Here is a 25,835-nt window from a genome sequence, read left to right on the forward strand (position 1 = left end):
ATCTGATTATCAAAAGGGTTAGTAATCAAATCTGACAAATCTGTCTCAGTCCCCTTCTGATCATCTTACCTCTGATCAAGAATCGGTTCTGATTCATTCTCAAATAATACATGCTTCCAATCAAATCAGTTAATCAAGTAAACATGTATTTCAAAGCAATAAAACATGCTAGCATTTCAAAAGCAGGAAAGAAAACTCAATCTACCCCACTCACTTGCTTCTATCTCAAGTCTAAATAACCTACTGCTCTGATACCACCTGCTGTGGGGACCCGGACGCTAATTCATCTTCTTAACCATTATTAGGATCAAATGGAACAATTAAGTAACTGGGTCATTATTTTTTTTATATACAAGAGTGCGCAGCATATGAAATAAATCTTATTTCATTTACAAGATCAACCTCTAGATCAAAAAAACAAGTCTTGTACAAAAATAAGTCATAACAAACCACTGTTCATTCACTACATATCAGGTAATGAAAATAACTCTACTTCTGGGTCCGAATCTCCATGCTAGTCTAAATCTCTCATCCTCTTCTCGACCCTGATCCTGTCTCACCTGTTGTCATACACACATACAAACACGACAAAATTATGATAACTCCGGTGAGAATATAATTCCCAGTATAAACAACATATACATGCAGTCATATAAACGTATATAAAATCATATAACAGTTATCAAAACATGTATCAAAATCTGAAACATGAATCGATATCAAACTGTAAATCAAACTCTTCGACTCTAAAATCTCTGACTCGACTCTGATCTAGTCTAGAGATCCCAGTTTCTGAACAGTTGGCATTTTATATCGAATATCTGCAATAGAAGCCGATCTACTCCTAAGCAACATCGATACAAACCAAACATCCAGTGTCTTGGCGGCTCTGCCAAAGACTTGCCACCTCTGCCAATGACTAGGCACATCTGCCCATGACTCTTTCTCGACATCTATCTTCTTTTCTCTGCTTTTCTATAAATCAATAGAACAAGCATATACATTCAATGAATACAAAGGTATTAAAACAATAACAAACAAGTATGTGATTTTGTGAAACTCAAGTCGAATCTAACTCGAGTCGTATCTCCCGGTTAACATTGATTTATACATTTCTTTTGTCTATCTGACGAAGTCGAAGTCTTGAATTCAAAGCTGTCAATACTCAATCTGGCAATGACATTCGAAATATACAATATCACTATTCCATTCAGAAAAAGACATCTCAATCTTATCAAATTCTGACGGCATAACGGTACAATCTCGATATACCGGCAATACAATATCAATAACATCAATCTCAATAACTCAAAATCAATCAATAACACGATCATCTAATACCAAATCTGTATAATCTCAATCAAATCAGTTCTGAAAATGATAACAATTTCATACGGTGTCTGTTCTTCAATCCGATTTCGATTATACGATGTTTAATATCTCAAGAACACCATATATTAATCATATCATGATTTCTTCAATATCCTATTTTCGAATCATATCAGAAAGTAATAAAACTTACGTCATATTGAAGTTCTTTTCGAGAGGAGCACGATACTGAAGTCGGATTGAAAATCAGATGGTCGGATTTTGCGCCCTCACAAATCTACGATTGAAAAGCATAAGCATTCTCCTAGAGAAAGTCTCGGTTTTTGTAATGCCCGAGATTTGATTACGGTAATCTGATATGATTTGTTGATAAATTGTTGTGATTATGGACAGAACATATCAGACCGAGATAGGCGAAAAGAAGACCGAATTATGTGCGAGGACAGAACACCTCGCGCATATGCGCGACCGGACAGGGAGCATATGCGCGAGGCAGGCAGAGCACCTCGCGCATATGCGCGACATGAATCCGCGCATGTGCGCGAGGGTACCCGAGAGTTGTGAAGAATGGTAGAGGACCTCGCACATATGCGCCGAATAAGGGCGCGTATATGCGCGAGCTGTCGTGTGAACGACGCGCCGAGACATATTGTCTCGCGCATATGCGCCGAGACAGGTCGCGCATATGCGCGAGACTTGTTTAACAAAGGATGAGCCACACGTCCCTTACATGCATTGTATATATATAATAATTAACATTCCTTTAGCTGATAACGAGAAGGAAACAGAGGAAACGGCCAGGGGAATTTCCAAGTTCTTTGATCTTAGATTGGAGATTTCACGAAATCCGTCCGTCCGAATTAGAATCCGAATTCAGTACTGTGTTCTTATCGACGCAGGCTACAACTGGACGTAAGTTTTATTAAGTTTTTATATGTCTTGAAATTATGATATTGGAAGAATCAGATATAATTCATATATGATGTTTCTGATATGTTAGACATCGCATAATCGAAACCGGATTGAAGAACAGATAATGTATGACATTGTTATGATTTTCAGAGTTGATTTGATTGAGAATTGATATCAGATTTGTATTGTATCGATTATGAGTTGTGGGAATCGATATCTGTTGACTTGTATTGCTGGGTATATTGAGATTGTATAGTTACGCTGTTGAAACAGAATTTGATTCAGTTCTGATTATATCGAGTATTGATCTGAGTTGTATATTGATACGATACATTCGATATTGTCATTGCCAGATTAAGTATTGACAGGCATTGAATCCAAGACTTCGACAAAATCAGAGTGACAGAAAGAAAGGTATAAATCAATGTTGATTCGGGATTGCACAACTCTAGTTTGATTCAACTTGAGTTTCCCAAAATCACATACTGAATTATATTGCAGTGATATTTGCAATTCTTGAGATTGATATGCTTAGTCTATTGATTTATAGCAGAGCAGGTGTCGAGTCATGGGCTGATGTGCCTAGTCATTGGCTGATGTGCCAAGTCTTCGGCTGATTCGCCAAGACATTGGATGTTTGATTTATATCGATGTTGCTTAGGAGTTGATTCATTTCTATCGCTGAAATTCGATATAGGTGCCCATATCCAGGAACCGGGTTCCCTAGATTAGAGATGAGTTGAGTATGAGATGACGAGTCTAGAGTTTTATTTACAGCTTTATATCGATATATGTCTTCTGATTTGATACATGATATTGATATATGTTTCATGCTTTGATATATGCTTTGATATGATTGCATGTTTACATTGTTTATGCTGGGATTATTTCTCACCGGAGTTATCCGACTGTTGTCTGGTTTGTATGTGTGCATGACAACAGGTGGGACATGATCAGGGTCGCGAAGAGAATGAGAGATTCAAGATTAGCGTGGAGATCCGGACTTAGAGTAGAGTTATTTTCAGTACTTGATGTAGTGGCTGAACTCTAGTTGGGAGAAACATATGGTGTACATTATTTGTACTTTATGTTGACAAGTATATCAGATTGACTACTTTACGTTTCCACATTTGTATTTTTTTTTAAAAAAAATTTAGACCCAAATTAATTAAATGATCCTTATAATGATTAAGAAGATGGATTAGGTTTGGGTCCCCACAACAGGTGGTATCAGAGCAGTAGGTACCTTAGAATGAGATAAGAGCTAGTAAGCGGGGTAGAATGAGTTTTCTTTCCTTGCTTTTGATTGCTAGCATGTGTTACTGCTTTGAAATGCATGTTTACCTGTTTATCTGATTTAATTTGGTAACTTGTTTTATTGAGAAAGAATCAGAACCGATTCTTGATCCGCAGTAAGATGATCAGAGGAGGGCTGAAACAGGTTTGTTATATTTGGTTACTAACCTTTTTGGTAATCATATATGCCTCCTCGAAGAATACCTGAACAGGGTAGTACATCTGCAAATCCGATGGATGTGACAGCAACACAGATGGAAACAATGTTGAAAAGGTTTCAGTCATTTAAACCGCCAACACCAAAAGAAACAGAAACTTCTGTTGGCTGTGAGAGCTGGTTAGATGACATAGAAATGCTGTTTGATTTGTTGGATTACACAGATGAGCGCCGAGTCCGATTGATAGGACACCAGTTGCATGATGTTGCCAAGAACTGGTGGATTACGACAAAGAGAGCATTGGAGCATCGAGGTACCACTATTACTTGGAATGTTTTTAAAGCTGAATTCTATCAGAGGTTTTTCCCATTGTCGTACAGGAAAGACAAGGGGGCAGAGTTTGCCAATCTGAGACAGGGTCAGTTGAACATTGAGGAGTATGTTACCAAGTTATCTATCTTGTTGCGATTTGCTCCACATGTGGCCGAGAATGAGGAAGCTATTGCTGATCAGTTCATCAATGGTTTGAACCCCGAGATTTTTACATTGGTGAACACTGGGCGACCGAACAATTTCGCTGATGCTCTGAATCGAGCTAAAGGATCTGAAGCTGGTCTGATGAGACAGAAGGGAGCTTCATATGTTCCTCCAGCACCGAGGCCACAGCAACCTCCTCCCAGAATTGAGGGTGGTAGCAGCAGTAGCGGAAAGAAGGATTTCTTGAAAGCTCGAGGGAAGCAGTTCAAGAAATCAGGGAGCAGTTCTTCTGGATCCAGTGGATCCAAACAGAGTTATACTGGAGTTTATTGAAATACTTGCGGAGGGAGACATCCCACGGAGCAATGCCAAGGAGTATTTGGTAGTTGCCATATCTGCAGACAGTCCGGACACTTTGCTAGGGTGTGTCCACAGAGAGGTTCCCAGAGATCCCAGGGAGCGGAGTCATCGGATCAGTGGCATAGACAAGTGGACGATCATCCGCTGTACATTCCTTTCAGCCACCACCGACGATTCCTCAGTCACAGCCAAGGCCAGAAGGAAGCCAGACAGGGAGCCAGCCTCCGATACAGCAGGCCCGAGTATTTGCTTTGACAGAGGAGCAAGCTCAGGAAGCACCAGATGACGTCGTTGCAGGTAACTGTTCTTTATGTGGCTACCCTGCTTATGTATTGATTGATACTGGTGCTTCTCATACGTTTATTTCTGAGAGATTTGCATTGAGTCATGCATTGCCTGTTGAGTCATTATCGTCTGTAGTGTCTGTCTCTTCTCTTTTGGGGACAGGTTTGATATCGGTGAATTCTGTGAAACATTGTATGCTACAGTATGACGGGACATGAGATTGAGTTAGACTGTATTGTGCTTGGGTTGTCTGATTTTGACTGTATTTTCGGTATCGATATGTTGACCAAGTACAGAGCTACTGTTGATTGTTCCCACAAGATTGTGAGATTCAGACCAGGATATGGCTGATGAGTGGAAATTCTATGGTAAGGGTTCTCGATCTCGAATTCCTTTGATATCCGTATTGTCTATGACTCGATTATTACAGAAAGGAGCGGAGGGATTACTTGTCTATTCAGTTGATTTATTGAAATCGAGTCCATCATTGGCCGATTTGCCAGTGGTTTGCGAGTTTGCTAATGTCTTCCCAGATGAGATTCCTGGTTTGCCTCCGATTCGAGAGATCGACTTCAGCATTGAACTGATGCCAGGTACAGTTCCGATTTCGAGGGCCTCCTTACAGAATGGCACCGATAGAATTGAAAGAACAGTTGGAGGATCTACTGGCCAAGGGGTATATCAGACCGAGTGTGTCTCCTTGGGGTGCTCCAGTACTGTTTGTGAGGAAGAAATACGGTTCTATGAGACTCTGTATTGACTACCGGCAACTGAACAAGGCTACGGTAAAGAACAAATACCCTTTGCCTCATATTGATGATTTATTTGACCAGTTGCAGGGTTCTTCTGTATATTCCAAGATTGATGTGAGATCTGGATATCATCAGCTGAGAGTCAGGGATTCTGATATCTCGAAGACAGTGTTCAGAACCAGGTATGGACATTATGAGTTTATTGTCATGCCGTTTGGGTTGACGAATGCTCCAGCTGTGACACCTCTGACCGGTTTTAATAAAATAGCAGCGGAATTTAAAATTTTCTTAAAGGAAAGAAGGATTTAAAATACATTTCAATATATAATCAAAAGTATATACATGATCAATCAAATGATGCAACAAAATACAAAATATCATTTTTGTGATCATGTCCAAACGCTAGCAAAATAGCCTTCTTCCTTGCTTCTCTTATGCATATGACTCCGGCCTCAATCAACGTCCCGGCTCGTCACTCTTATCTGCATCACATTAAATAACTGAAATGAGTATAAAACTCAGCAAGTGGAACTCTTACATAACAATGGATACATAGCATACTCTGAAAATCATGACTTTGAAAACATTAAATACAATCAACTCTGAAATATGAATATCATGGCATGAATAACAATAACGATGGTATTTCTCTTTTCTCTGATGGATTGATATCTAAATAGTATCTCTGTCTCTGTACCTATATCCTATCGATATAAATCGATACTCTGTTGGGATATAAGCCTATGGTCGTTGATCAACTAATTGCATGCAATCTCTGACTATGTATTTATCAATCCAATAAATCATTTTAAACTCTCTCTTTGGCATTTCATCAAACACTTTGCATACTCTTTCTCTTTGGTATTCCCTTTGACATAATTGAGACATAAAAATGCCTCTAATATACAACAAAGTGTAATAATACATAGCATGAATCAAATGGAAGGGAATAACATGTTAAAACCATTGAAACACAATACATATATTATCATGTGAGCACAAGAAAATGAATTCCACTTACAACAACTTTAAACCTTGAATCTAATCTCTTGGTACAAATCCTACAACAATAAACCATAAATTGCACCATCAACATCTCAATAATCACAAACCCATAACATTAAATCCATAAAACCAACACCATCAACAAACCCATGATTTCCCAACACCAAAAACCAAGAATAACCAAAGCCACAAGCTTACCTTAGCTCCTAGAACCAACAATGACCTTGCTCTCACTCCAACAATCCAACCACAAGCTTGAATCAAATAAATGAAGAAAGAAATGAAGAAACCCTAGGCTCCTAAGAGATGCAAACCGAGAAAAATGGAAAGAAATGGGGAAAAAGTGAACCAACTCATGTATTATATCACTTAAATCTCCAAAACACGCTTCTACTGTTCATGCACCGCGGGTGCGCTCACTCTTCCACCGCGGGTGCGCTGCGTGTACTGGACAATCACCAAAATCCGAAAGTGACGACCGCGGGTGCGCTAAGATCATACCGCGAGTGCGCTGAGCTCACTGGAAAAACATCACAAATCTTGAAGCATCGACCGCGGGTGCAGTACATATCTGACCGCGGGTGCGGTCTGGTCTCTGCCGAAACACTACGGGTGCGGTGGCCAACTGACCGCGGGTGCACTGCCACCTGAAGCCAACAAAATACTCTATGCAATAAAAGCGAATCACAACGTCGCTTTCCCATCGTAATTCGGCAACACTCTCAACAAGAAAGTTGAACCTCTATAACTTATCTAACCAATCCAATTGGTCTCATACCAATAGACTCAACATACTAATTACCATGAATTAAACCACAACGACGCTACAACACAGCTACACAACGTCTAATATCAACAATGCTATAAACCATAAATCACAACTCTTAACATCAAAAATATACTTAAACTCAACCAAATAGTCAATAATCATACGAAATCTTAAACCATACCGTACACCAGACTTGGCTATTACAATCTCCCCTCTTTAAGGGAATTTCGTCCCCGAAATTGACGTCACTGCGCAAACAACTTAGGATACTTCTCTTTCATCTCATCCTCTGGTTCCCACGTGGCTTCTTCTATCAAATGATTCCTCCAAAGGACTTTAACAATGCCGATCTCTTTGTTTCTCAACACTTTAACTTTGCGATCCAGAATCTGGACCGGAATCTCTTGGTACGTCAAATTCGGCGTCAAATCCAATGGCTCGTGGCGAAGAACATGGGAAGGATTCGCAATATACTTCCTGAGCATGGAGACATGAAAAACAATTATGAACTCTGTCAAGATCTGGCGGTAAGGCTAACCTGTAAGCTCGATCACCAACTCTATCCAAGATCTCGAACGGACCAATAAATCTCGGACTCAACTTTTCTTTCTTGCCAAACCGCATCACACCTTTGAGAGGTGCTATCTTCAAGAACACATGATCACCAACCTCAAACTGCAACGGCCTACGTCGCACGTTAGCATAACTCTTCTGTCTCGACTGTGCTGTCTTCATTCTCTCTCGAATCACAGCAACAATATCAGCTGTCTGTTGGACCAACTCTGGACCCAACATCTTCCTCTCACCAATCTCGTCCCAATACAAGGGCGATCTACACTTTCTGCCATAAAGTGCTTCATACGGTTCCATGCCAATCGTCGCTTGGTAACTGTTATTGTACGTGAACTCAACAAGAGGCAATTTCGAATCCCAACTACCAGGATAGTCTATAGTACAAGCTCTGAGCATATCCTCTAAAATCTGAATAACTCTCTCTGATTGACCGTCGCTCTGAGGGTGATATGCTGTACTGAATGCTAACCGTGTACCCATAGCTCTGTGCAAACTCTTCCAAAACTCTGAAGTAAATCTAGGGTCACGATCAGACACGATCGACACAGGAACACCATGAAGTCTAACAATCTCAGCTATGTACTCTTCGGCATACTGGTTCATGGAATACGTCGTCTTGACTGGAAGAAAATGCGCTGACTTTGTCAACCGATCAACAATAACCCAAATAGAGTTAAAAACTTTCTGCGTTCTGGGAAGACCAGTCACGAAGTCCATCGTAATGTGCTCCCATTTCCATTGAGGAATCGACAATGATAGCAATGTCCCAGCAGGTCTCTGGTGCTCGATTTTCACCTGCTGACAAGTTAGGCACTGAGAAATAAACATGGCAATATCCTTCTTCATACCTGGCCACCAATAGAGCCTACGAAGATCCTGATACATCTTGGTACCACCTTGATGTATCGAATATGACGCGGTATGTACCTCTGTCAAGACATCTCGTGGAATATCATCACCAGTAGGAATACATATACGGCCTCTAAATGTCACCAAACCATCTCTATTTACCTCAAACTCTGAATTACCTCTCTCCTCTGCTTTAGCTCTCAACTCTGTCAACTGCGCATCAATGGCCTGTTCTCTACGGATCCTGTCCGTCAATGTAGCACGAATGACCAACGCGGAAAAGCGAGCAATGGTTCCCCGAACCACCAAAGCTATCTCCTCTCTTTGCAAGTCTAACAACAACGGTTTCTGAATCATAGAACTCAAAGAAGAACTCGACTTACGGCTCAATGCATCTGCTACAACATTCGCCTTCCCTGGTTGGTAACTAATTGTCACATCATAGTCTTTGACAAGCTCTAACCACCGTCTCTTACGCATATTAAGTTCTTTCTGAGAAAACAAATACTTCAAACTCTTGTGGTCCGTGAAAATTTCGCACTTTTCGCCATATAAGTAATGTCTCAAGATTTTCAAGGCGAAAACCACAGCTGCCAGTTCCAGATCATGCGTAGGATAATTCTTCTTGTAGTCCATCAACTGGCGAGAAGCATAGGCTATAACTTTTCCTCGTTGCATCAGCACTGCGCCGAGACCCTTCTTTGACGCATTGGTATAAACAACAAAATCCTCTGAACCACTCGGCAATGCAAGTACCGGAGCTGTCGTCAACTTATCTTTCAACTCCTGGAATCCATTTGGCATTCATTGGACCACTCAAACTTCACAGTCTTCCTTGTCAGATTGGTTAACGGCAGGGCAATCTTTGAAAAATCTTAAATATAACGACGATAATAACCCGCCAAACCAAGAAAACTGCGTACTTCTGATACAGTGGTAGGGATAGGACACTTCTGAATCACCTCTATTTTCACTAGATCAACAGCTATACCATCCTTCGAAACAACATGGCCTAAGAAAGAAATCTGCTCCAACCAGAAATCACATTTCTTCAACTTAGCATACAACCTCTTCTCTCTCAACAAATGAAGAACAACTCTGAGATGCTCTGCATGAAGCTCTCTGGTCTTGGAATAAATCAATATGTCATCGATGAAAACAATGGCAAAGCTATCCAAATACGGCTTGAACAATCGGTTCATAAGATCTATAAAGACTGAAGGAGCATTAGTCAGACCGAACGACATAACAAAAAATTCATAATGACCATACCTGGTCTGAAACGCCGTCTTAGGGATATCAGACTCCCTAACTTTCAACTGATAATAGCCAGATCGCAGATCAATCTTCGAAAACACTGTAGCCCCCTGCAGTTGGTCAAAAAGATCGTCTATCCATGGAAACGGATATTTATTCTTGATAGTCACTTTATTGATCTCTCTGTAATCAATGCAAAGCCGCAAAGACCCATCTTTCTTATTGACAAAAAGAACCGGAGCTCCCCAAGGCGAAGAACTCGGCTGAATAAAACCTTTATCCAAAAGATCATGCAACTGCGTCTTCAACTCTTTCATCTCTGTTGGGGCCATTCTATACGGAGCCTTAGAAATAGGAACCGTACCCAGAACTAGATCAATCACAAACTCCACATCTCTGTCCGGCGGTAAACCCGGAACATCATCCTCAAATACATTAGGGAACTCTCTCACCACATCAATATCATCAACATTCAACTTAATCATTCTATCCATATTCACAATCGAAACCAAAAACCCATCACAACCTCTAAACAACCACTTTTTAGCCTCAAGGCATGAAATAAAAAGAAGGACCAGCGAAGTACCTGCACTGGCGAGCATACCTTCCTTATTCCCATCATCTGCAAATTTCACTATCTTAGCAACGCAATCAATCACTGCACGATAGGTTGACAGCCAATCCATGCCAAGTATAATATTAAACGCAACCATCAGAATAACAATCAAATCGGCATAAACCACTCGTTCATTAATTTGAACAGAGCACGCATACACAATAGATGTCGGGCACAACACATCTCCCGAAGGCAAAACAACATTAAATTGGAGGGGAAGAATAGAAGGAACTAAACTCAAAGATCTCAAAAATAGCTCAGACATAAAAGAATGAGTAGCACCTGTATCAATCAATGTCGTAGCTACTCTGCCTGAAATTAAAATAGTGCTAGAGATCACAGAAGAATCATGGTTTATACCTTCCTTCGTCATGGTGAAAATGCGTCCCTGCACCTTCTCTTTACCCGATCCTCTTGGACAATCCTTGGCAATGTGGCCTGCAGTGCCACATCGGTAGCAAGTGTGAGTACCAAATCTGCACTCACCCCTATTATGCCTGCTGCACTTGGGACACAACGGCTTCTCCGGATCAAATGGAACTACCGGTGCTTTAGGGCTCGGCTCTAACTTGCCTTTCCCTTTGAAATTGCCCTTACCTCTTTGGCTCGAACCCTGACCCCTTTGAGCAATGGCCTGCTGCCTCGCCTGTCTCTCTCTGGCAATGTCTTTCTCATCTTGCTCTGCCAACAATGCCTTGGCAACAATCTCTTTAAACGTCACCGCTTTGGACATATTGATGTCCCTTCTGATCTCTTCTCGGAGACCTCTAATGAAATGAGCACCCTTATCTTTGTCATTGGAGGCAATGTATGGGGCAAACAGACAGCCCTCCTCGAACTTCAAGATGTACTCGTCAACATTCATACCCCCTTGACGAAGCTCTAAAAACTCAGTCACCTTCCTAGCTCGAAGTGCATCTGGGAAGTACTTGTCATAGAAAAGATCAGTGAACTCTTGCCACTTCAATGCCGGAACATCCACACTTACCTTGGTAGCATTCCACCAAATGCGTGCAGCTTTGACTAGCATGAACACTGCACATCCAACTCTGTCTCTGTCTTCATATTTGAGATGATCAAATATCGCCTCAAGTGCTTTGATCCACTCTACAGCCACCAATGGATCAGTGCTTCCTGCAAACTCAGGCGGATCTATCCTCTTGAAAGCAGTAAATATCCCATCGGTACCAACTGCTTGAGCCACTTGGCCTCTCCCTTGGCCTCTACCTTGACCTGTTCCTTGCAAACGGAGCAACTGTTGGATCTGCTCACTATGGACCTTGGCTTGCTCTTTCAATAACCTGCCGAACTCGTCGACAACTCTCGATGAAGAACTATCCTCACCCTCTGCAGCCTTTCTCTAAGGAGGTAGAACTCCTACAATGTGCTCATACAATACATATCAACCATAACAATGAATAGATGAAGAAGAAGACATACCCGGACTGTTGAAAGTAGACGAAGTCATATGCATTGGTCCGAAGAACGGTGCTCTGATACCACTAAATGTGACACCTCTGACTGGTTTTAATAAAATAGCAGCGGAATTTAAATTTTCTTAAAGGAAAGAAGGATTTAAAATACATTTCAATATATAATCAAATTTATATACATGATCAATCAAATGATGCAACAAAATACAAAATATCATTTTTGTGATCATGTCCAAACGCTAGCAAAATAGCCTTCTTCCTTGCTTCTCTTATGCATATGACTCCGGCCTCAATCAACGTCACGGCTCGTCACTCTTATCTGCATCACATGAAATAACTGAAATGAGTATAAAACTCAGCAAGTGGAACTCTTACATAACAATGAATACATAGCATACTCTGAAAATCATGACTTTGAAAACATTAAATACCATCAACTCTGAAATATGAATATCATGGCATGAATAACAATAACGATGGTATTTCTCTTTTCTCTGATGGATTGATATCTAAATAGTATCTCTGTCTCTGTACCTATATCCTATCGATATAAATCGATACTCTGTTGGGATATAAGCCTATGATCGTTGATCAACTAATTGCATGCAATCTCTGACTATGTATCTATCAATCCAATAAATCATTTTGAACTCTCTCTTTGGCATTTCATCAAACACTTTGCATACTCTTTCTCTTTGGTATTCTCTTTGACATAATAGAGACATAAAAATGCCTCTAATATACAACAAAGTGTAATAATATATAGCATGAATCAAATAGAAGGGAATAACTTGTTAAAACCATTGAAACACAATACATATATTATCATGTGAGCACAAGGAAATGAATTCCACTTACAACCACTTGAAACCTTGAATCTAATCTCTTGGTACAAATCCTACAACAATAAACCATAAATTGCACCATCAACATCTCAATAATCACAAACCCATAACATTAAATCCATAAAACCAACACCATCAACAAACCCATGATTTCCCAACACCAAAAACCAAGAATAACCAAAGCCACAAGCTTACCTTAGCTCCTAGAACCAACAATGACCTTGCTCTCACTCCAACAATCCAACCACAAGCTTGAATCAAAGAAAGGAAGAAAGAAATGAAGAAACCCTAGGCTCCCAAGAGATGCAAACCGAGAAGAATGGAAAGAAATGGGGAAAAAGTGAACCAACTCATGTATTATATCACTTAAATCTCCAAAACACGCTTCTACTGTTCATGCACCGCGGGTGCGCTCACTCTTCCACCGCGGGTGCGCTGCGTGTACTGGACAATCACCAAAATCCGAAAGTGACAACCGCGGGTGCGCTAAGATCATACCGCGGGTGCGCTGAGCTCATTGGAGAAACATCACAAATCGAGAAGCATCGACCGCGGGTGCGATACATATCTGACCGCGGGTACGGTCTGGTCTCTGCCCAAACACTGCGGGTGCGGTGGCCAACTGACCGCGGGTGCAATGCCACCTGAAGCCAACAAAATACTCTATGCAATAAAATCAAATCACAACGTCGCTTTCCCCTTATAATTCGGCAACACTCTCAACAAGAAAGTTGAACCTTTATAACTTATCTAACCAATCCAATTGGTCTCATACCAATAGACTCAACATACTAATTACCATGAATTAAACCACAACGACGCTACAACACAGCTACACAACATCTAATATCAACAATGCTATAAACCATAAATCACAACTCTTAACATCAAAACTATACTTAAACTCAACCAAATAGTCAATAATCATACGAAATCTTAAACAGTACCGTACACCAGACTTGGCTATTACACCAGCTGTATTTATGGGTCTGATGAACCGTATATTCCAGAGATATCTTGATGATTTTGTTATTATATTCAATGATGATATATTGATTTATTCAAAAAATATGATTGAACATGCCGAGCATTTGAGAACTGTGTTGAGAATTCTGAGGGCTGAGAAATTGTATGCAAAACTGTCGAAATGTGAATTCTGGCTGAGACAGGTTGTATTTTTGGGTCATATTATATCCGGACACGGTATTTCTGTTGTTCCTAGTAAGGTTGAGGCAGTGATCAGTTGGCCGAGACCGACATCTGTGCCAGAGATACGCAGTTTTATGGGTTTAGCCGGTTATTATCGTCGATTTATTAAAGATTTCTCGAGTATTGCTAAACCGATTACTCAGTTGACTCAGAAGAATGCTCCGTTTGTATGGTCAGAAGACTGTGAGTCCAGTTTTCTTGAATTGAAGAAAAGACTGACCAATGCACCGATACTGACTATTCCATCAGGTACTGGTGATTTTGTGGTTTATTGTGATGAATCTCACCGAGGATTAGGTCGTGTTCTGATGCGGCAAGGACATGTTATTGCTTATGCTTCGAGACAACTGAAGCCACATGAGACTCGTTATCCCATTCATGATCTTGAATTGGCTGCCATTGTATTTGCATTAAAAATATGGCGACATTACTTATACGGTGAGAAGTTCGAGATTTATTCTGATCATAAAAGTCTGAAATATCTATTTTCACAGTCAAAATTGAATATGAGACAACGAATATGGCTTGATTTGCTTAAAGATTTTGATTGTGAAATCAAGTACTATCCGGGAAGTCCAATGCAGCAGCAGATGCACTGAGTCGAAAGGTATGTTCTTTATCCTTATCGACGATTGGTGTTTCGAATTTGATTGAAGATTGCTGTATGTCTGGATTGGTACTTGAGACAGATTGTAGACCGCTGAGATTATGTGCTGTACAAGTTGAACCCGAGCTGATTTTGAGAATTAAAGCGGCTCAGAAAAGTGATCAGAATGTGCAGAATTTGATATCGTTCGTCAGAGCAGGGCATCGATCAGAGTATCAGGTACGAGATAGCATATTGTATGTGAATAATCGTATTGTTGAGCCGAATGTTTCGGAGTTGAAACGACAGATATTGTCCGAAGCGCATAGCAGTCGATTGAGTATTCATCCTGGTGGCAGAAAGATGTATAATGATTTGAAAAGACAGTTTTGGTGGAAACAGATGAAAGTGGATATTGCTGAATTTGTATCCAAATGTCTGAATTGCCAGCAGGTGAAAGCAGAAAGAAAGAAACCAGGAGGACTGTTACAGAGTCTAGCTATTCCTGAATGGAAATGGGATCACATTTCCATGGATTTGTGACGAAGCTACCGAGATCCTCCCGAGGTTGTGATGCGATTTGGGTCGTGATTGACAGGTTGACCAAATCAGCATGTTTTATTCCGTACAAGATGACGTACCGACATGACCAGATGGCAGAGATTTATGTCAGAGAGGTGGTCAGATTGCACGGAGTGCCGAAGTCGATTGTTTCAGACCGTGATCCTCGGTTTACTTTGCACTTCTAGCAGAGTTTGCAGCAGGCTCTAGGTATGAATTTACATCTGAGTACCGCATATCATCCACAGACCGACGGACAGTCAGAGCGAACTATCCAAACATTGGAAGATATGCTTAGAGCTGTAGTGCTTGATTTCAGCACTAGTTGGCAGGATGCATTGCCACTTTGTGAATTTTCGTACAACAACAGCTATCAGACGAGTATTGAGATGGCACCATTTGAAGCGTTGTATGGAAAGAAGTGCAGATCCCCTCTTTATTAGGATGATATCTCTGAAGTTCCTGAGATTGGACCTGATATGATCATAGATATGACTGAGAAAGTGAAGCTGATACAGAAAAGAATGAAGGCAGCTCAAGATAGACAGGCCAAATATGCCAATGTTCGACGTAGACCATTGGTATTTGAGGATGAAGGCAGCTCAAGATAGACAGGCCAAATATGCCAATGTTCGACGTAGACCATTGGTATTTGAGGCAGGAGACCGACTGTTCTTGAAGATTTCACCTTTCCGAAGAGTTGTCAGATTTGGCAAGAAAGGGAAACTGTCTCCACGATATATTGGGCCGTATGAGATTCTCGAAAAGAGAGGAGATCGTGCCTATCGACTAGCCCTACCGCCTTCTTTATCTGGGATACATGATGTCTTTCATGTATCATTACTGAGGAAATATCTTTCTGATGCTTCACATATTATTCAGCCAGACGAGGCCAAACTGAACGAGACACTGAGCTATTTTGAAAAGCCAATTCAGATTCTCGATCGCAAGGAAAAACAGCTCAGAACGAAGACTATTCCGCTTGTGAAGATTCAGTGGAGTCGTCATGGCATTGAAGAAGCTACCTGGGAGACTGAGTCAGATATGAGACAGAGGTTCCCAGATTTATTTCACTGATGTGAGTATTCTTATTTAGTTTCTATTCTCCATTCCTTATTGTATCTGATTTGATATCTGATGTGATTGTCTGTGATTTCGGGGACGAAATCAGATCCTAGGGGGGAGAAATGTAATGCCCGAGATTTGATTACAATAATATGATATGATTTGTTGATAAATTAATGTGATTATGGACAGAACAGATCAGACCGGGATAGGCGAAAAGAAGATCAAATTATGTGCGAGGACAGAACACCTCGCGCATATGCGCGACCGGACAGGGCGCATATGCGCGAGGCAGGCAGAGCACCTCGCGCATATGCGCGACCGGACAGGGCGCATATGCGCGAGGCAGGCAGAGCACCTCGCGCATATGCGCGACATGAATCCGCGCATGTGCACGAGGGTACCGGAGAGCTGTGAAGAATGGTAAAGGACCTCGCGCATATGCGCCGAATGAGGGCACGCATATGCGCGAGCTGTCGTGTGAACGACACGCCGAGACATATTGTCTCGCGCATATGCGCCGAGACAGGTCGCGCATATGCGCGAGACGTGTTTAACAAAGGATGAGCCACACGTCCCTTACATGCATTGTATATATATAATAAGTAACATTCCTTCAGCTGATAACGAGAAGGAAACAAAGGAAACTGCCAGGGGAATTTCCAAGTTCTTTGATCTTAGATTGGAGATTTCACGAAATCCGTCCGTCCGAATTAGAATCCGAATTCAGTACTGTGTTCCTATCGACGCAGGCTACAACTAGACGTAATTTTTATTAAGTTTTTATATGACTTGAAATTATGATATTGGAGGAATCAGATATAATTCATATATGATGTTTCTGATATGTTAGACATCGAATAATCGAAATCGGATTGAAGAACAAATACTGTATGACATTGTTATGATTTTTAGAGTTGATTTGATTGAGAATTGATATCAGATTTGTATTGTATCGATTATGAGTTGTGGGAATCGATATCTGTTGACTTGTATTGCTGGGTATATTGAGATTGTACTGTTACGCTGTTGAAACAGAATTTGATTCAGTTCTGATTATATCCAGTATTTATCTGAGTTGTATATTGATACGATACCTTCGATATTGTCATTGCCTGATTAAGTATTGACAGGCATTGAATCCAAGACTTCGACAGAATCAGAGTGACAGAAAGAAAGGTATAAATCAATGTTGATTCGGGAATTGCACAACTCGAGTTTGATTTAACTTGAGTTTCCCAAAATCACATACTGAATTATATTGCAGTGATATTTGCAATTCTTGAGATTGATATGCTTAGTCTATTGATTTATAGCAGAGCAGGTGTCGAGTCATGGGCTGATGTGCCTAGTCATTGGCTGATGTGCCAAGTTTTTGGCTGATTCGCCAAGACACTGGATGTTTGGTTTATATCGATGTCGCTTAGGAGTTGATTCATTCCTATCGCTGAAATTCGATATATGTACCCATATCCAGGAACCGGGATCCCTAGATTAGAGATGAGTCGAGTCTGAGATGACGAGTCTAGAGTTTTATTTACAGCTTTTTATCGATATATGTCTTCTGATTTGATACATGATATTGATATATGTTTCATGCTTTGATATGTGCTTTTATATGATTGCATGTTTACATTGTTTATACTGGGATTATTTCTCACTGGAGTTATCCGGCTGTTGTCTAGTTTGTATGTGTGCATGGCAACAGGTGGGACAGGATCAGGGTCACGAAGAGAATGAGAGATTCAAGATTAGCGTGGAGATCCGGACTTAGAGTAGAGTTATTTTCAGTACATGATGTAGTGGCTGAACTCTAGTTGGGACAAACATATGGTGTACATGATTTGTACTTTATGTTGACATGTATATCAGATTGACTACTTTACGTTTCCGCATTTGTATTTTAAAAAAAAAATTTAGACCCAGATTAATTAAATGATCCTAATAATGATTAAGAAGATGGATTAGGTTGGGTACCCACAGTTTTTCAGTTAAGATTATGAAGAAAATGACTTTAACTTCATATTATATTGCATGGCCAAGACAAGTGTCTCATTCTTCTTGTATTTCAGTCGGCGCTCGGGCGGTCAATAACTATCGCCTCGGCGCGGAACACTCTGTCCGAGCACTTGCTTGTTGTACACTGGCGCTCGAGCGGTCATTTTCTACCTCTCGGGAGTCAGGCGTTCTGTCCGAATACTACTTAAATCACATGCTTTATCCAATCTGATCTTGGAGTGGTCCGTCTATTAATCTCACATAAACAAAATAAAAATATCGGGCATTACAGAAAATCTGTTGTTTGCGCTCATTTTAAACAAAGAAAATCTTGTTTGCGCTCATTCTAAACAATTTAGAATAATAATTTTTAAGATAATCAATATCGATCTCTATTTATTCAGAAAGAATGGATTCAATGATACATTTCAAAATATTAAAATATTCTTGATTTTGAGAGAGAGTCACAATGTGATTTTTTAATAACGTAGAAAAGAGTCAAAATGGGATTCTTAACGAAAGTCGCTAATTTTATTTTTATTTTTAATGTAACATTGAACATTCAAGAGATAATTAATTTAGAATCTAATTTCTATTTTTAACATTTTCAATCAATATTGGATTCTCTACTTGAGAAAAAATGGTTGCATTTGTTTAGGATTAAGGTTATGCCCCACCCCCACTCCCACTCCCACAAACACGTGGTCTTCAAGTGGAAGTGATTCAACTAATATTTATTCTTATGGGGCTTAGTGGTCCATCCTTCCAGTGGCCGTCAGTGCATTTAATTAGATTAGATAATATTTATTTTAGTTCAAATGATATATGATAGCATAATTGGAAGTTACTCAACTCGAAGCCCCATTGATAGCAAAATATGATAGCATAATTGGAAGATGTATTATGATAATAGTGAGCTGAAACTTTAATTTTTTAGCATCACAAAACATATCTTTTTGTTGTATTGCCTATAATCTGTTGCAGATTATTTTGAGCAAGAATTCGTACTCGTAAAAGGAAAATGGCACCTAGTAAGGAATGGATGAGTTTTTTCAATGATCAATTCAATGAAAAATACAAAGTTGGAGTTAAACAATTTTTGAATTATGCTTTTAAGAAGACAAGTGAAGAGAATAGTATTCGATGTCCATGTGTCAAAAGTAATAACACTGATTATGGATCCCGTGAAGTGGTTGAAATGCATCTAAATGTGAATGGAATAATGACAAATTATACAACTTGGTATCACCATGGTGAAAGGCTTGGTGAGTTTTCATCTGATGATGAAGAATTGGAAGAAAGTGATTGTGATGAAATTTTAAGGGATTTGTATCCTAACATTGATGTTTTTTATAGACGTGGATCGGAAATTGGTTCATCAAGTGAGAATACACTTGGAGAGGAACCGAATGATGAAGCAAAGAAATTTTACAGATTGTTAAAGGACTCTGAGCAACCAACTTATCCAGGTTGTGACACCTCAAAATTATATGTGCTTGTCAAGCTATTACACATTAAGAGTATTGGTCGATGGAGTAATGAATCATTTGATATGTTGCTACAACTGTTGAAACAAATACTCCCAATCGGTTCAAATTTTCCAGAATCCTATCATGATTCCAAAAAAATTATTAAAGATCTTGGTCTCTCTTATCAAAAAATAGATGTGTGTATAAATTATTGTATGCTGTATTGGAAGGAAGAAGATAAGTCTAACATGTGCAAAATATGTGGTGCTTCTAGATAGAAACAAAATAGAAATACCGAGGAAACCAAAGTTCGAAAAAATGGTAAGAAATTAGCAGTGAAGACCTTGCGTTACTTTCCTTTAAAGCCAAGGCTTCAAAGGTTATTCATGTCTAAAAAGATTGCTTCTTTTATGAGATGGCATCATGGAAAAAGAGTAGATGATGGACTGATGAGACATCCAGCTGATTCTATGGCATGGAAGTCGTTCGATGATCTACATAAAGATTTTTCCATTGAACCTCGAAATATACGACTTGGTCTTGCTAGTGATGGTTTCCAACCGTTTACTCATTCAAAAAAATCATACAGCATTAGGCCAGTAATACTCATTCCATACAATTTCCCTCCATGGATGTGCATGAAAGAATCTAATTTTATTCTTTCAAGTCTCATACCAGGTCCTAAAGGTCCAGGAGATGCTATTGATGTCTATCTTAAACCTTTGATAGAAGAGTTGAAGGAGTTGTGGGAACTAGGCATTGAAACATTTGATGCTTCAACTCGCCAAAATTTTAAATTGCATGCATCTTTATTGTGGACAATAAATGATTTTCCAGCATATGGGAACCTGTCTGGTTGGAGTACCAAAGGTAAGATGGCATGTCCTTTTTGTAACAAAGACACTTGTTCTATGAGGTTAGCTAATGGTAAAAAGCAATGTTATATGGGTCATCGATGTATCTTCATAGCAACCACAAATGGAGAAAAAATAAAAGTTTGTTTGATGGAACTAAAGAGGTAAGACCACCGCCACTTTCACTTTCAGGTGCTGATGTGCTTACTCAAGTGAATGACCTTGAAGGAATAATCTTAACTAAAGATGTTAAAAGAAAGGTGAAAATATCACATGAAAGCAGAGGTGATAATTGGAATAAGAAAAGTATTTTCTTTGAACTTCCATATTGGAGTTCTCTTTTGTTAAGACACAATCTAGATGTGATGCACATTGAAAAGAACATATGTGAGAATATAGTCAAGACAATTATGAATACAAGGGGAAGACTAAGGACAATGTCCAAGCTCATCATGATTTGGAAGCTCTGAAAATTAGACCAGATTTGCATCCAATTCGTAAGGGGGATAAACTTGAGTTGCCCATTGCATCCTACACTTTATCTACAGAGGAGAAGCACTTGTTTTGCTTATTTTTAAGCAATTAAGAGTTTCAGATGGGTTTTCATCTAATATTTCTCAAAGTGTTAACATGAAAGAACATAAAATCTCAGGTTTGAAAAGTCATGATTTTCATGTCCTTTTACAACATCTACTTCCTCTTGGGATACGTGACCTCCTCCCTAAAGCAGTGTGTGAACCACTTATTGAGTTGTCTTTGTTTTTTTACTAGTTTGGGTGCTAAAACATTGAAGGTATGTGAGTTACAAAAGATTGAATCCCAAATTCCGATTACTCTTTGCAAGTTGGAACAAGTTTTTCTCCCTTCGTTTTTTGATGTGATGGTGCATTTGCCTATTCATTTGGTTAAGGAGGCTATAATTGATGGACATGTACAATATCGATGGATGTACCCTATTGAGCGTATGTTGTTTAAGCTAAAAAAACTTATTCGAAACATGGCTCGTCTGGAAGGCTCAATAGCAGAGGGCTATATAGCAAAGGAGTGTATGACTCTTTGCTCAAGATACTTGAAAGACATTGAGACAAAATTCAGTAGACTTGAGCGAAACTATGACCGTGTCTTTCATAAATATAAAGGTGAAATATCCATATTTTTGCAATGTGGACGAGCATTTGGAGCTGGTATAAGTCGTATTCTCGATGATGATGCATGGGAGAAAGTTCATATCTATATTTTAAAGAATTGCGATGAAGTGCAACCTTTGCTCGAGTAAGCTCAAATACCTCTACACAACCATTTCTCTTTTCTTTTTATATATATGCATTTCTCATTAATGTTGTAATGCAGAGAGTACTCTAAAAATGAGAAAAATAATACACCACAACTATCGGATGACGAATGGAATAGCAATTTTATTGGTTGGTTTAAACAATAAGTAAATGATTCTATTGTTATAAATTATTTTATGTTAAGCAAGATTATTTGTTCGAGTTATTTACATTGTCATTTATTTGTAGGTTGACAAAATGAAAATACAAGACCAACACACTAAATATGATGACCTGCTATCATTGTGTCGTGTTCCTTCAATGTATGTTACATGCTTCAGTGGTTATGTTGCCAATGGATATAGGTTTCGGATTGAAGCTCGTGACAAAGGATGTAGAACACAAAATTCTGGGGTGTGTGTAATCGGTAATATAGGTAGTGAGAATAATTATGTTGAATATTATGGAATGTTGACAGAGATTCTTGAACTGCAGTATCTTGACGGAAAACGAGTGGTTTTATTTCGATGTAGATGGTTCGATGTGCATGATAATGAGAAAGGAGCCAAAGTAGATGAATATGGATTCACTAGCATTAATTTCCATCGTATTTTGAAAACAAACGAACCCTTTATTCTGGCCAATCAAGCTTCACAAATGTTTTATGCCATAGACAACATCAATAAAGGTTGGAATGTTGTTGTTAAGACACAACCTCGGGATCTATATGAGATGCCACAACCAATAGAGGACGAGATCAGTAATGCAGATGATTTCGGTGAAGCTTATCAACATACTGAATCTTTCAATTTTGATTGTGGTGGCCAAACTTCCTTTGATGTAGATGGTCAAAACATTTGGAGAAGAATAGATTTGGAGCTGCTAGTAGCTGACTTACCAACAAACAAAAGAAAGAGAAAGCGAATTCCAATTTGAAGAAGTATTTCCAACTTATCATGTTTCTTAGTTGTTTTTTTATGTTATTCTCTTTTGGTAAAATGTCCGTTGTTTTATGTGTTAGTTTTTTATTCATTCTGGTCCATTTTCATGTTTTTACTGTGTGTACTAATCTGTTACATTGCTTATATTAACAGATGAAATCAATGCTTGCAAAAAGTAGTGTAGGAAACATGCGAAAGCCTGTAAAATTTTTAGCACCTGATAAGTTGGCCAAGGAGCGTGGATATGGACATAAAACAAGGCATGTTGGAGATTCTACTGGTAATTATTTTCTAAACTGATAGCGTAGATTTATTTTTTTTATAGAATTTTAATGGTTGATATAATTATTTCATACTTCAATTATCTGATTTGTTGTTTTCCAGGAAGTGCATCTGCCCACGAGAGCAAAGGGGGAACTCAAAGGCTACATGTTGAAGAGCAAAAAGCTCAATACATCGGCAATCAATGAAGAATTGGTAAACCTATAAACTTTATGTAGACATTGTAATTTATAAATCTTGCAGTTTTTTAGGTCGCTCTCTCTGTTTTTAAGTGAAAATGTATTGATATAATTGTAAAAAGTTTTTTTTTCCTTCCAAAAGGTGGAATTTCAGCCCATACTCTTATTGTGCATTTTGGGGAAGAAGAATGGAAAGAAAGAGATTTTACAGATGATAGTTCTTTCTTAGAAATCTTGAACATATGTAAAAAGTTCATTGAAATATATTCTGTTGGTTTCAAAGTCACGGATGGGGATGGTAAGACTTTGAGAAATGATAAAGATTTATTTGCTATGTTGAACGAACATGAATACGTGGAGAACATAGACATTTATGTTGATGTGGATCAAACTGCCCAACCATTGCTCTTCAAACTGCCTGAAGACAATCAAACATCTGGTAGCATTAATAAAGAGTTATTTATTTTGAGTTTTTTCTTATTTCTCTTTATCATTGATTTATTTTCTTTAAATTTGTACATATTATATCCCAATCCAAAGAGTTCCGAAAGTGAGAGATACTACAATATTGGGTGATTATAAGACAAATGAGAAAGTCATAGTACGGGGGGATGTGGTAAATGGAAGTGAACAAGCTAGTACAGTTCAATGGTTCATAACTATTTCGAAGAACTTTGATATCAAGACTGGCTTGCAATCTATCAGTGAATGTATGATCAACAAGGCAAGTTCTTTGGCTAAAATAATATTAAATGTTCCATGAACTGTAATTTATTATTGTAATTATACGATTTCTTTAGGATTTTCAAATACCAATTGAGGTTGTTGGTCATTATCTTGTTGCTAAATTTACTCCTATGACTGAAGATAGTGAAAGTGGTGAATCGAGTTATGCTGTTACAGAAACATATGTTGATGGTAAGTATAATATATTTGAAATGTAGCAGTATTATGCATTTTCTATTGATTTCAAATTAAAATCTTGATACAATTATTTATTACTTCAATTCATTAAATAGATTCTGCAACTCAGAAGGCGAGAAAAGTAAGAGGAAAAAATAAGAATAAGAAAATTGCAGCTTTAAAAAGTGGAGAAAAGATGGAGATCGAATTCTACAACAATCGTGCAGTGGGAAAAAATCACAGATATTGGTAGAGACACTTGGGGAAAATTGTGCGCGACAAGCATATATGCCCTATACAAGTGAAAACATGGAAAGACTTGACTGAATTAGACAAACAACACATGTGGGATTCGGTGAAGGTAAGTGAATTACATTATTAATTTCAGGTAAATTTACTGTTAGCATAGAGATAATAACATATTCTAATATATTTTAACTTTTGGTAAATCAACCCATCAAAATAGAGATAATATTTCATTTGCTAATGCTTTATTATGATTATGTTGCAGGAATTCTTTTTTAGTCCTAGTATAGAATTATATTGTGAGCATACTTTGGAGCATATGGGTACTTTGTGGACAGCATAGAGGTCATCCTTGAACGTTGATTATGTGCGACCTTGCAAAACTAAAGCTGAAGTTTTAAAAAATGTGCCGCAAGGGTTTAATGCTAAAGAATGGGACTGGCTTGTAACTAATAAGTTCTTAACGGATGAGTTTCAGGTATAATAATACTGGTTCAAATTGTAATAAGAAATATCTTCATTTTTCAGTTAAATTACACTCATGGAACTGATGATTGTAATTTTGGTTTGTGATTTATGTAGAAAACCAGTAACCAGAATTCTAATAATCGGGTAAATGGAGTAATGCCTCATCGAACTGGAAGAATGCCGCACAGACAACTGATATATGAAATGGTCATAAACATCTATATTAATTCTTATGTTTATTTTTTATGATTTTTTTGCTTAATTAACGTGTGTGTGTATATATATATCATTTTCCTTTTATATATCTTTCGGGGAGGCAATGATAATAAACCACCTGATATTGCAAAAATTTTATATGAGACTCGACATAAAAATAGAAAGCTTGTTGAGCCAGAAACGCAAGAAAAATATGTAAATATCACTAACCTAAATTTGTTGTTTATCATTTATTTAACTGACATGAGTGACGGATCTTTGTAGGATGAGATTGTGAAGACTATTAAATGTAATGCATCACTCTCACATATTGAGATTGTTGAAAAGTATTTTGGACCACAGTGTCATACTCATGTCTTTGGTTTTGGAGGTGGCATGAAAAGAAAACATTTTAATTGTTCACAAGCTTCTTATATAAAAGATCTTGAGGCTAAGCTCCATGAGAAAGAAGAAGAAAATAATAACCTTAAGAGGCGCATGGATGGAATTGAAAGTAGATTAGCCAAAATCGAGAATGAAAACCAAGAAACTTAAGATGCACCTACAATGTCTGGTGAAGGTGTGTTGTGCTACCTTGAATTTTTACTGCAGATATTGTACGTTCAGGTTTATACATTATTCTGCATTTATTCCTTTTGGGATTTTGCTAGTTGTGTGTATTAGGCATCTCC

The 25,835-nt window shown here is 38.6% G+C and overlaps 2 long non-coding RNA genes across 3 annotated transcripts; both read left to right on the top strand.

Moving 5' to 3' along the window:
• Positions 1 to 22,008: 22,008 nt before the first annotated feature.
• LOC142529516 (uncharacterized) lies at positions 22,009 to 24,089 on the top strand. 2 transcript variants are annotated; one of them, XR_012815911.1, is made up of 4 exons: positions 22,009 to 22,096; positions 22,179 to 22,908; positions 23,259 to 23,347; positions 23,474 to 24,089. It is a non-coding gene; the product is annotated as an uncharacterized LOC142529516 (long non-coding RNA). The 2 variants fall into 2 exon arrangements; XR_012815912.1 differs by lacking the exons at positions 22,009 to 22,096; positions 22,179 to 22,908 and adding an exon at positions 23,017 to 23,150 and having other exon boundaries at positions 23,255 to 23,347.
• Positions 24,090 to 24,355: 266 nt separating this feature from the next.
• On the top strand, positions 24,356 to 25,338 carry LOC142529766 (uncharacterized). The gene is made up of 3 exons (XR_012815957.1): positions 24,356 to 24,595; positions 24,746 to 24,958; positions 25,063 to 25,338. It is a non-coding gene; the product is annotated as an uncharacterized LOC142529766 (long non-coding RNA).
• The last annotated feature ends 497 nt before the right edge of the window (positions 25,339 to 25,835 follow it).

Source organism: Primulina tabacum, chromosome 16 (assembly GCF_025594145.1).
Source record: "Primulina tabacum isolate GXHZ01 chromosome 16, ASM2559414v2, whole genome shotgun sequence".
Lineage (NCBI taxonomy): Eukaryota > Viridiplantae > Streptophyta > Magnoliopsida > Lamiales > Gesneriaceae > Primulina > Primulina tabacum.